Here is a 13,382-nt window from a genome sequence, read left to right as displayed (position 1 = left end):
GGTCGTTACGTCACAGTGCGCGAATTTCAAACGGGGCCAATTGTACTTTGGCTACTAACCAAGCAACCAATTAAAGGGATCGTATAGTGATGCTCCAAGTAACTTTGACTGAGTTTAGTTAATTGCTTACTTAACCAATATGCCTAGTTAACCTGTCTAGTCAGACGATATAAATAAATAAAACCGAGTAAGAAATTTGCCGAGCTTGGGAATCGAACCCCGGTCTCCGGAGTGCGAGACGAAGACGCTACCACTCGGCCATGACAGCTTTTTTCTGTCTTTATTGCCTGTTTTGACAGATTACAACAGATCATAAACAGATGTTCTGCGCTGCACTCTCAAACATCAAGAGCGGACACGTGTTTCACTCGCGTGAGAAAATCAAAACTGTTTCAGGGAACACAACTCTCCCATCAACTCGATAACTTCATCTCCAAAACATAGCTCCGGTGTCTTCGTTCACTCCCATCTTCCTCCCTTCCCGTTACGGCGAGGTTTAGGTGTCCACCGAGATATGAGTGAACGAAGTGGATTCCAAGAGAAAGCAAACGTAGCAGGGGACGGCAGAAAGTTAGGTGGGCGGATGAGATTAAGAAGTTTGCGGGGATACAGTGGCGGCAACTGACAAAGGACAGGGTTAATTGGAGAGACATGCGAGAGGCCTTTGCCCTGCAGTGGGTGTAGTCAGGCTGATGATGATGATGATGATGATGAGATATGAGAGACAGATACATTTCCTTTCCTCAAATACCAATTTACCTTCGAGCAAGGCGTATTTGTCCGCGTTTCAGATTGGTCCAAATGGTCGTAACGTAACCGCGCGCGAATTTTGACGGGTGTCCACCGAAATATGTGAGGCAGTTACTGCGCAACTTCCTTTCCTCAAATACAATTTTCGACTAGTGTCTACTGAGATATGTGAGACAGTTACTGCGTAATTTCCTTTCCTCAAATACAATTTTCATTTTCTTCATTACTGCCCCTCTTTCTTCTTTCACTCACACTTCCTCCCTTCCTGTATGGTGCGGCTCAGGTGTCCACCGAGATGACAGAGAATTACAGCCCCATTTCCTTTCCTCAATAAGCGTTGCGTTCAAAGGGCAACGCATCGCGCCGATGTAAATTGTAAATTGTAAATTGGTTTTTGAGGAAAGGAAATGGCGCAGTAACTGTCTCACATATCTCGGCGGACACCTGAACCGCGCCGTAAGGGAAGGGAGGAAGGTGGGAGTGAAAGAAGAAAGAGAGAAAGAGGTGCCGTAGTGGAGGTCTCCGGAATAATTTCGACCACCTGGGGATCTTTAACGTGCACTGTGGAGGCGTTCCTTGGACTCCGTGGCAGCGCTACAACACGCTGTCGCGTTCCACTCCTAAAGGCGAAGCTTAAGCGTCATTAATTGGCAGTTAATTAATGCACCAATAAAATGTGCAGTGAACAATCGCGTAGCAGAATGCAGCACTGAGGCTTTCGCCTTTCACAACTCTAGCCGCTAAAGTTCCTCGTAATTTTTATGCGAAGCATACTACTTTAGCTACCACTTCAGCCCTTCACCGTGGTTATGCGCCTCCAAATCACGTGATACATGACGTCACACCACGTGACACGATGACGTCACGACAGTAGAGAAACGGGGGCCCACCTCGCGCCGTCCCTGTGGTTGTGCGCCTCCAAATTGCGTGATACATGACGCCACACCACGTGACACGATGACGTCACGACAGTGGAGAAACGGGGGCCCACCTCGCGCCGTCGCTGTGGTTGTGCGCCTCCAAATTGCGTGATACATGCCGTCACACCACGTGACACGATGACGTCACGACAGTGGAGAAACGGGGGCCCACCTCGCGCCGTCGCTGTGGTTGTGCGCCTCCAAATCACGTGACACAATGATGCTTCGCATCCTCCAGGCTTAACCAAGTTAAGCCTCAGCCATTTTTTTTAGGCTGAGGGCACAACCTTTCTGGACGCTGAACCTTCGTTGTGCGTCGGAATTTGTGTGCTCCAAGGGGATTGAAACTGCAAATGATATCACGAAATTTCCCGTTGAGGTATGGGAAAAAAAGTTCCGCATGGTCTTTCCAAACGATTGCCTGCACCAATCTGGCGCACTCTTACAAGAGCAGCGAAAATCAACAGTGCATTAAAGCTTCTAAGCTCCGCACTGTAAGAGACACCCTAGGATGTCTAAAAGGTTTATTTAAAGTGCACTCAAAATGTGGCGACTTTTTTGCACAAGAACACTGAAAATAGTACCGTTCCCCCTCCATTTCCATTGCGTACTTTTTCACTACTTGATAGACAAAATATTCACACGTTTTTGATTAATTACACCATCGATGCTCACCTTAGAGCGTAAGCATTTTCCTATGCTCTTTCCGTATGCAAAAACTATCGTGGAGACTGTTCGTTATCGCCCCTTCTAGTATATCTGTTAGACCCACCGTACGCAGCGAGCATAAGAATGAAAACAGTTGCAGGGTCAGTCCAATCAGTTATCTGAGACGCGCTCGCAGCAGAAAGCGACGCGTTCTTGTCATCGAAGTCAGTGGCATAAACTTGCATGGTTAGTTTTTAGTCGATTGTTGTACATTTCTTTAAAAGAAAATCTTGGAGGCTGCTGTATAGCAAGCCTCAATTCTTAGGGAATGGAGCGCGACAGTTACTGCCGTTATAGACTCATCTACCCTCTTTTTTGAAATTAATTTCTGGATCACTGTTCTCGCAGGATTCACGCTCTATTATAGCAAGCGATCATCCACACTTATTGCGCCAGTAGCGACGACTTTAACTCTATACGGACACCAACAAAATTAAGGCAATGGAGCACGGCGCATTCTGCTGGAAAACTCGGTCTGCAGCCTCAATCGGTTAACCGCGTTTCGACAAGAAAATTCACTGCGTTCATTATTGCTGTCTGAATGGTATTGCTTTCCTTTCATTGACACCGTAATTGAACTTCCCTGTGCACAGTATTTGTGAAGGTAAAATACCCACCTTTTGGTTTTGGCATCAACAACCTGCCGTATCTAGGTTTTAACGCAAAGAGCGCTTTCAGTACATATGAAGTCGTTGTCGAACTAAACGATTTCCCTCCATTGGATAAGGATTACATAATTAGGAGTAAGAAAACAAGGAACGAAAACAGTATTGAAAGAAGCTTCGAAATGCAACCGCTATCAAATATGCAAATTTCGCCCCTGCGAGCATAAACAAAATTTCCAAGGACCGGAATGCTATAGGCACACTCCACTTGTGCCGAAACGCAAGCGACAATATTGCAAAAAGATTACCCGGTCTGGTAACCACTCGAGCAATTTTTATTCGAGAAATTTCTTAGCGATTATTATAAACAAAGACACAGTAATCTGCATTCAGATATAGCTGTCGTTTACATATTATGCATGCTGTTTACAATGTTAAACGCCATGCTGTGCCCAGTTGTTTGTCTTTTGACCATAGCTCCTGTGTATCGCAGGCTCGTCATGCCATCACAGGTACTCTTCCATTATTTCATGGCATCGCTGTTGCCAAGTGGGTCACGGGGCGCATTGTAACTGCGATTAAGGGCAAAAGAAGCAGTCTTGTAGCTGGAAGCAAGCACTTTAAAAAACCGCAGGCCAGCCATACTCGTTGCGCATGGTCTAAGGACATACAACTTGTAACACCATTGGGGTACAAAGGCCACAAGCCTCACTAGGTTGCAGGCTCATTTATGACATAAAAATCAACCAGTGTTCAACACGAAAACTTCCTGGTCTTCCTGGTTGCTCTTTATAGAAATCATACAATGTAGTATAAGTTTTCAGAGTGGTATTTAAAGGTTACATTCGTGCTGCTGTCATTTCACCTTTCAGACTGGCTTCTCACCTTTGCTCTATCCGTGGGTACCAGTAAACCTAGCAAAAAAACTGACAAGTGGCCAAAGCTGACGACATAACCTCAGTTTGGTAACTCTTGCTTTCGGTTTTACGTCTTCGCGGTCGCATCCGATGGCACGAATTTCACAACGATTGCAGCTGCTACCGCCTTCGCAATCCCTTTGTTGTTAGTTTCTTTAAATTTAAGGTCATACAACTGATCGGCTATCTCTTTTGTAGGCACTATTACCTCGAACACAATATTGCGTTTCGCAGTCGAATGAAGGTTCTTTGGCAAATGCGCCCGTCTAGCTTTTGGAACAGCTTATTCATGCGACCAGATATACCCCTGAGCATCAGCTAATCGATAGAGTCAAAATATTGAAGCGTTTAAGTATTCTAAATTGGCCGTATTGAGATGGGACAAGATGGTAATTTTATGTAGAGTCCAACGCTTCCGCATTAAACACGTCAAGGAAGTACTACCAAACCACTTAAAGTATTTTTATGAGAGGAGGAGAGGAGAATACCTAAGTAATCCGCGATTCCCTGATGACATTCCCTTGATAAGCCACTCAGGACATGCACTGCAAAACATGATCAATGAATTAGACAGCCAGAGCAGAACGGTTTGGCTAAAAATTAACACGCAGAAATTCAAAGTAATGTTCAATAGCCTAGCAAAGGAACAGCAGTTCGCAGTTGGTAGCAAAGTGCTAGAAGTAGTAAGAGAATAAGCCTATTTATGGCACGTAGTGGCAGCTGATCCGGGTCATGAGAGGGAAATAACTAGAAGAATAAGAATGGGGTGGAGCGCATGTGGCAGGTTCTCTCAGATCATGAATGGAAGTTTACCAATATCCCTGAAGAGAAAAGCATGCAGCAGCTGTACCTTACCGGTACTCACCTATGGGGCAGAAACGTGGAGGCTAACAAGGAGGGTTTAGCTTAAATTAAAGAGAACGCAGTGAGCTATGGAAAGGAAAATTATAGGTGTAACGTTAAGAGATCGCAAGTGGGTGGAGTTTGTGAGAGAACAAACGCGGGTTAATGACATCCTAGTTAAAATCAAGAGGAAGAAGTGGGCTTGGGCAGGGCATGTAATGCGAAGGCAAGATAACCGCTGGTCCTTAAGGGTAACGGAGTGAATTTCGAGACAAGGCGAGCGTAGCAGGGGGCGGCAGAAAGTTAGGTGGGCGGATAAGATTAAGAAATTTGCGGGAATACGGGGGCCACAACAGGCGTAGGACAGCGTTAACTGGGGAGACATGGGAGAGGCCTTTGCCCTGCAGTGGGCGTAGTCAGGCTGACGATGATGATGATGAAAAGGAAAGTTCTGTCCCACCGCCGTCATCAATTCGGAAACAATGTGTCTAGTAATTTTTTATACACTGCTGTAACCTGTATCCTAGTTGTTTAGGTTTTGATCTGTGGGTGTGTTACGATTGCTTCATTATTACTCCCATATGTTGCGCTCCTCGTGAACGTTGTGCTTTAGCTTTTTTATCTTCAATTCCCCAACCCTTGTGTAATGCGAAAGCCCAAAAATTGAGAATAAATGAAATAAAACGATAGTTCAAAACATTAATATTGTCAGCACCTCTTATCCTCCAACCGCCTTCAAGAACACTTAACCGTGAGTTCCAACTGTGCTCAAAGCCATTTGCTCAAATTCTAGGATGCATTTTCCTCATAGCTGCCTCCAAACTCCTAATAAGCGTAAGCTGCAACGCAGGAAGCACAACAAGTGAACAGTGACCATAAATAGTACGCTCGAATATAAAACTCCTTTAACGCAGAAAAACATCTTCTCTAACACAAAAAAAATTTCTCAGTAGAGGAGATACTTGTAAAACGCAGATAAATCGTGGGACAATTGTCGTGCGCAATACGACAGAAAAAGTTTAGCATTTTCTTTTTTCTTGTTTAGTATAACAACCAAATGTTCATTCATGGTTAATGAGCGCAAAAAGACGATGACAAAGTAGCCCAGCTTCTTACGTTAATCCAAAAGTCATTCCCTAATGTAGTGCTGAAATGACCACAAGTTTCACAATCATATGGAAAACGTTTCTACCATTCCCTTCCTAACGGCTGCATAAGGCTCATGCCATATTTATTTTACTTTTGTGTATCCCACACCGCGTGGTTCACCGTATCGTTCGTTTGGTTTGTTAGTAATACTGAGGACTGTTTTCCATCCTCGGATGGCAGCACAATTTCGAGGCATTCATTTTGTGGTGGCCGGTACGCTTTATTCCCCTGCATGTCAGTAGAAGGGCATGTCGTCCACCACTGACCGACAAGGGCAGTGGTTGACATTGCTTTTGTGGAACAGGGTGTGAGCTCTTTGAACAGCCACCGGCTACTTGTAGCTGTGTGGCAAACAGAAGCAGGCAGCCGCCCGAAGAACGGTCTTCAACGGTGTCGTAGGCTGGCATCCCTAGCCTAAGTGTATGCAATTTTAGCGAGCGCAATCGCATTCGGCCATCCACGTCTGGTGCCTTTCGCTGTTCACGGGCGAACTACTATCCAGCCTTCCGCAGAGTAGGAAACAATTTTTCGCGATGCTTCTTCCTCGCCACACACTGGCACAAGCTGTCTGTAATTCTCGAGACAAATCACACCCTCGTTCCGCTACAACCATGTTGTCCAGCACTAGCATTATCAGTGCCTATCCTTGCAGCCAGCATGGCTCTCTGCGCGTTCTGCAACCCTGACACCCAGAATGCCTTTGGTTTTTGCTGCTGTGTGGTGGTGGAAAGCGGTGTCTTACTAATGAAAGGTGCGACAAACTGTAATGCCGACCATGCGTTATAGGAGAAGAAAAGGTACCGATCAATACGGAAGGCCCATGTAAAGCTGCTCAAGTCTGAGATACACTGCGCTGGCCGCATAAAAAGAAAACAATCAAATCATGTTATATCTGCTGCATATCACAAAAGTCTGCCCAGTCCGGGAAGCGTCGTGTTCTCTCCAATTCTCACACCGACTGACTCACCGCGGTGACTAAGCAAAAAAGATAATTAAATAAAAGTCTCTCACAGACATACATAATGAGTCAGTAACTTGTCATTCAAAGCTGTCAGTTGTGACTAGAGATCAGGAAAGCAAAGGAAAATTTCATCGAGGTTCTGACTCTGTTTTTGGCCATATTCAATGCAGCACAATTTTACAGGCAGCAGCAGCAAAACAAACTAAATGCTGTAGACGGCATTCGTGCTCTTGTCTCGTCTTATGTTTTGCCGTTTTATTAAAATGTGTCCACTGTAGCGTGTGTGAAATGTGTGACTGTAACGGGTATCCTAACAAGCGTGTGCACGAACGACACATCCGAGCATAGATGACGCAGAAAGGTATTTTATGCAGTGAGTACAACGTAGTAAGTGGTAGAGCGTTGAAGCAACAGGAGTGTCTTTTATGCTACGTTTGATATCATGAATGCCAGAACCGAGGCTCTCGACAAACTGCTCTGCAGGACAGAACAGAATGATAAGGAGCTGCTTGGTGCGTGTATTCGCAGGAGAAAGAAGTGAACAGTACTGAAAACAGTGTGACCGCAAGGAAATAATATTATGGTTTTTTGCCAATTCCTATAACTCCTCAAGCCCCGCCGCGCTGGCTCAGTGGTTAATGCGCTCGGCTGCTGGCCCGAAAGACGCGGGTTGGATCTCGGCCGCTGCGGTCGAATTTTTATGGATGCGAAATACGAGAGGCTCGTGTACTGTCCCAGGTGGTCGAAATTTCCTGAGCCCTTCACTACGGCGTTCCTGATAGCCTGACTCGCTTTCGGACGTTAAACCCTAATAAACTAAACTAAAACTCTTCAAGTTTTGCGCATTCATCGACTGCGTTAATCGCTCTTTCGTGATCACATAATCATCGCGAGCATAAACACCGTACCATATGACTCGCGTTACCCGCGGACACATCACGCGGGACGCGAGCTCTCCACGAAACGAAACTTTACGCCTCGAAGTGAACCCGGCCACGGCGGTGGTATTTCGATGGAGGCGAAACACAAAAGTCGCCGGTGTGCTGAGCGATTCCAGTGAACGTCAAGGGTCCCCGAGTAGTCGAAATTATTTTCGAGCCCTCCAATACGACACCTCTTTCTCTCTTTTTTGTTCCGTTCATAGCTCCTTTTCTTCTTTTATGGCGAAGTTTAGGTGTCGGTCCAGGCAGAAGTGAGACAGTTACTGCGTGAATAAGGACGGAAAACTGGGCGAGTTGGTGGGATTTTCATACATTCAACTGCGCGGAAAAAACACGGACACGAGGTAGAAGGCACGACACGAGCGCATACTATCAACTGAATTTTTATTTCAGGAATCAGGTGCCTATAAACGCTCAAAAACCCAGGGCACAGACGCATAGAAACAAACGCAACACAATCACGAACTTTGGCACGTGCACTGTCAATTCATTCAACAAGACAAAAACCCCCAAAACAAGGAAAAACCAACAGGTGGCATTCGGTAAGGCCAACGTTCCGTACTTTCTACTCGTGCAGAGATAATTGCGTAGAAAAGGTATCTCCTCATCCAGCAGGCCGCCGGAAGGCGAAGCGACGCATATATCTCCTTTTTTCTTGATGAGATATGCTTCCACTATCTCCCTACATATCTGGTCTCGGTGTCTGAATAAGATTGTGGTCTTATTCAGATGTGGAAAGCATCCCTGGCAATTCCTGCAGTGCAATGCAAGGTTAGACGAGACCGCGCCCTTCAAAGACCTACGGTGCTCCGCCATCCGCTCATTAATACGCAATTATCTAAGCACGAGTAGGAAGTACGGAACGTTGGCCTGACCGGATGCCACCTGTTGGTTTCTCCTTGTTTTGGGGGTTTTTGTCTTGTTGAATGAATTGACAGTGCACGTGCCAAAGTTCGTGATTGTGTTGCGTTTGTTTCTAAGCGTCTCTGCCCTGGGTTTTTGAGCGTTTATAGGCACCTGATTCCTGAAATAAAAATTCAGTTGATAGTCTGCGCTCGTGTCGTGCCTTCTACCTCGTGTCCGTGTTTTTTTCGCGCAGTTGAAAGTATGAGTTACTGCGTCTTTAACTTCTTCAAAACCATATTTCGATTTTCAAGCGCTTCCCACATACGCATTCGCGATTTCATCATCCTCCCCCATCGCTTTCGACCGAATGCGAAAATCGTCCCAGCTGGTGACTGCATTTTTAACGGCATGAAAGCTAACCAATTGCTGGGTCGTCATCGCTGAGGAGAGATGAGGAGTTCTGCTTTCTAGCTATGCCCACTCTGTTTTCACAGATCAGTAAAATCTTATTTCCAACACCTTGTATACTTGCACAGCTTTGTACATTGTGGATGGTACAGCGCGTAACATACGAAAGCACAAAAGAAAGAGACACTACGGACGACCGCTGTACACATTACTCTTGTGCATGAAAGCTGTCTCAGCACCATGCGAGAGCCTCCCTTGCGGCAAATATGGTAACCTTTTCAACAAGATAAATGTTTGCAGACAGCAGGCAACAAAGCTTATGGGCAGAAATATCAAATCTAGCTGACGTCCCACATGTGCTAATCGTAGAACGCATGTGACGGACGCTAGAGGTGATGGAAATAGGCGCTTTCTGAAAGAATACAACCGGCCATATTTGGCACATGTCACCTGAAAGAATGACATCGAACAGCGTTACTCATATTGCCTTGCAAGAACGCCTTAAAGCCAGCTCGGTAGCCTTGACATAACTAACAAAATTCATGAAAAGCTAAGAAAAAATACAGTGTTCACTCGAGTTGCTTCCCTCAAAGCTGGATGACAAGCTTACACGTCCTGAAGCAAATAAAAAGAAAGTAAGAAAAGAGAAAAGAAGTGATATCAACCTACCACATCGGCCAAAAGCACTCGACGTACACTAAAACAGTTACAGGCACCCACATGCGATATTGTTTGAAAATTCACAGTGTCAAGCAATGCTAGTGTTCACTTCAAAACAATTATGCAGTCACTTAAAAGGAGGCCCATACCATTTAATGCAAGCAATGAGGTACTCTATGCTGTGGGCATTCCAAAGGCAAAGTTGGTCCTGCGAATCTATTGCTGGTACTTTTACAGAGAAGGAAGCAAAGAACTAAAATGAATATAGATGAAGGCGGTTAACATCAAATAAAATTTAGGATCCTTTACAGCGTGAACTCTAAGGCTTGCACAGTATCCATAAGAAGAAAGAAGCTGTGTTTTTGTGTTCTGCATGCATCTTAAATCAACGAGGAAGCTCCTAAGTGCCCAAGGTATTCTTGCTGATGGGAAAAGAAACCATTTAAAATTAAAAAAAAATCATGTCAATGTTGTGCAAACTTTTTGCAATCATTGCAAATGTCAAACACCTGCAGAAGTAAAAAAAACTTCGGCATTTCTTGCGACAACAATGTAATGTTAATATTATCAAGAATGATTGCTTACATTGTAGATACCTTTAAAGTCGTTTGTCTCTGCAGGTTTATTTTTTTGCTGTTGAAGCATTCAGGTGGATTCTTCTGAAGCGTAAGTTATTGCACCGATTCTAGAAAACGTGTACCGATATCATAGACCTCTATACAGACCTAAATCATAGACCTAAATACAGATCTTTTTAGCATGTTGTCACGTTCTTGAAAAGGTTCTCTACTTTTCTTCAAGGATAGGAGGAAAGTGAGCACGTCATACTTCACAACAATAAAAGACATCTAAGTTAGTAGACAACGTTGTGGCCTGTTATGTTCATGTAATAACGTTATTTTGATACAGTACGCCATTTTTGTGGCTATACAATGAGAAAAACCTGTGTCAACTGTGTCCTTATAACCGTAATAAAACAGGAGACATTATTTTCATTTATTAAGACGAGGTGCTTATCAGTACTATTTTTCTTCGGCATATGGACGAAATAGGTGTATTTCAACAATATCGAGTAAACAATTATCGATAGAAAAAAAAAGATAAGCAAAATAAGGTCTAAACACAAGTAGTAGCGGCTGTTCTATAATCATAAGAATATTTACGTAATGTAAGTCGAAAAACCTCAAGTACTTCATAACAGCTAAGGAGCAGGAATCAGTCTGGAACCGAAAAATCAGACAAGTATATACACAAAGAATAAAATTACTATACTGACAACACAACTGGCAACATATCTGGTGAAAATACAGTAAAGATTACACTTCCCATTCTGGATTGTCTTCGACGCCCAGCGCAATAACTCTACCTAGCACTAAGAGATTACCACATTTTCGTTTGGCTTGAGAGGACACTGGCTGGAAGCAAGTTCAGCACGGTCTATATTGTGCAAGAAACCACTCAGACGTTGGTGCAGGGTTTAGCTGAATTGTTCCCTCTTCCGTATTCAAGGCACCTTTGAAATGTTTCGGAATTTGTGTTAAAAGCTGTGTGCACGATTTTTAAAAACAATAAAATACTTCTAATTCTAACTCTGCATTTTGAAAATAAAAGTCAGTCTTCTTTTCGGCACCACTAGCACATGAGAATAATGTGCTTTCACATTTTATTGGTATCCGGAAACCTTCTGGTGCTCACAGTCACTCCTTATTAAAGACAAAAACTAAGTTTCTTTCGTAATAAAGCTATGTACATTACTTTTATGAAATGCAGATTCTCGTTCAGGCTCAATGGCCTCGAAAATACGTATCACAAGTCCGCGCAGAAGTATTAGAGTATAATTATTTATTGCTTACTTGCTTCACCTTACACCTTTACGCAAAGGTGGCAGAGGGAGAAGGGTAAAAGCAGAAAGAACAATTCAAAAGAGAGCCCGTAAACAAAGTACCCAGCTACACAAACTTACAAAATTAATTAAACAGTCAAAGTGTGCACAAAAGTATCACTTTTAAAAACAAAATCAACTTAGGTGGACAAACTATTTCATTTGCAGGCTGGCCATAAAAAAAGGGAAGAACAAAATGTGTTCCTGATAAAAGAATATTCATAAACTTTTTATCGTATTTCCTACTGGGTTAAATACTGGAGATGTCATGTATTCTTCATGGTATTTGCCTGTCTGTGAGTAATAGATATTACAATCTTTAAAGTGCGTGTTTTCTCTGGTCTTTCATTTCACTCCAATGAGGAGTCCCTTTGCTGCTTTTCATGATTAGCTTTTAGTCGTAGTTGCCAATGACGAAACGCACTGCCCTGTTTTGCAGTTTCTCGTTTTTTTTATACGTTTTGCATATTAAGAAAACCAACATACGCACCATATTCGAGGACTGAGCGGAGATGCGTAAATTATAGCTGCTGCTTGGGGTTCCTTCGTAGATGGCTCAAATTCCAATCCAAAAACCCAGAATGGACGTGGATTTATTCGCAATATAATTATCATGCGTATTCCACTGCAAATACCAGCTAAGAAGTGGACGTAAATATTTTATTTGCTCGGTAGTGTTCATTGCACCTTTATTTACTCTGTACTCATGTGGCTGGTCATTTCCTTTTTTACTAAATCTGACAGGTATCGATGTTTTGTGTTGAATGACATTTTTCGCTTTGTACACCAAGCTCGTGTATTGTTCTGGTCACTCTGCATGACATCAACGTCACTGGCATCCGTGATAACTGCAAACACACTGATATCAGCAAACATGCCAAATGACGAACACCTACCTGTCATTACGTCACTGACAAATAAAAATAAAAGTGGACACCGAGATGAGCCTTGGAGTAGACCATAGTTTACTGGAAGAAGCCTGGAAGAAGCGCAGCCACACATCATTTTCGTAGTAGTACGTATCCACCCTTCCACTTAACAATTCATCCAGATTAAAACGGTGTATTTGAACAAGAATTATGCGACAGTATGTATCAAACGCCTTATTAGAATACAAAAATACTGCAGCAAATCTTTGTAGTGTTTGTTCATTCTTCAAGGTTGCCGGCACACCGCGTTATCGCTTTTGTTTGTGATGCAAGACGCGCCTATATTTATCTGGATTGATCTCATCCAGGCGAAGCCGATTCTACGTTGTTCTAGAATGTTCTAGTAACTTTCCAAACTTTATTTCGAAAGTTCACTGTATGCTTTTAAAGAGCACGGACGATAGCGGCGGGCATTCTGTTCGACGACCGCTGAGCACGCCTGTAGCTACGCCGCCGCCAAGTGATTCAGTTCTTTGCGAGCGCAAGTCAGCCCGAATAAAGGGTTTCGTTTAGAAATTCTCGCTGTTTTCCTGTTCGCCGGACTGCAGTCACCACTACGTGACATCTAGTGGAGGTGCTAACAGATGTCCCTGTCACCCTCACCCCTTGGATCCCGTCATATCAGCCCGAGCCGTCTCGGGGAAGATCACGACAAAGGCGCAGCGGACGTCCCAACCTAAGACAAAATGCGTAGCAGCCATCGTCTCCAGAGGCGTTCACCTGAATACGGACTACTGCACAGACCACACGCGAGTAAAAAACTATTTAAGGGCGACGTCAGCCATGGCTACGGCACCAGCCCCCGTTATATTTTTCACCAGCCCCAATTGTCGCCCACGTTCGCTTCACCGGGCGAGGATCCT

The sequence above is a fragment of the Amblyomma mixtum genome, chromosome 9 (assembly GCF_055824585.1).
Source record: "Amblyomma mixtum isolate Tamu chromosome 9, ASM5582458v1, whole genome shotgun sequence".
Classification (NCBI taxonomy): domain Eukaryota; kingdom Metazoa; phylum Arthropoda; class Arachnida; order Ixodida; family Ixodidae; genus Amblyomma; species Amblyomma mixtum.
Note: the sequence above shows the minus strand (reverse complement) of the source record.